The 263-nt window shown below is 20.9% G+C and overlaps 1 protein-coding gene across 1 annotated transcript in view; it reads right to left on the bottom strand.

Annotated features, from left to right (window-relative positions):
- The window catches only part of LOC119587745 (nephrin-like), a gene marked incomplete at both ends in the record, with an annotated part of 138,820 nt that overhangs the window by 58,286 nt on the left and 80,271 nt on the right, over positions 1–263 (bottom strand).

Below are 263 nucleotides of genomic sequence, written 5' to 3'. Positions count from 1 at the left end.
GAAAAAACATTGGAAAAATAGACTAGAAAATAGAAAATAAATTCGAAAATAGAAAAAAAACACTGAAAGGACAAAAAAAAAACATATATTGCAAAAAAAATGGAAACAAAATTTAATAATAACAAGAAATAAACTAGAAAACAAGTTACAAAAATAAGATATGAAACAAAAAGAAACACATCATTTATATTGCAATTAATACCCGTTATCGCTTAAGAATAATATACTTTAAAAAAAAAAAAAATTCTTACCAAAGACTACGA

Source organism: Penaeus monodon, chromosome 23 (assembly GCF_015228065.2).
Source record: "Penaeus monodon isolate SGIC_2016 chromosome 23, NSTDA_Pmon_1, whole genome shotgun sequence".
Taxonomy (NCBI): Eukaryota; Metazoa; Arthropoda; class Malacostraca; order Decapoda; family Penaeidae; genus Penaeus; species Penaeus monodon.
The sequence above is the reverse complement of the archived record's forward strand: the minus strand, read 5'-3'. Positions and strand labels throughout refer to the sequence as shown.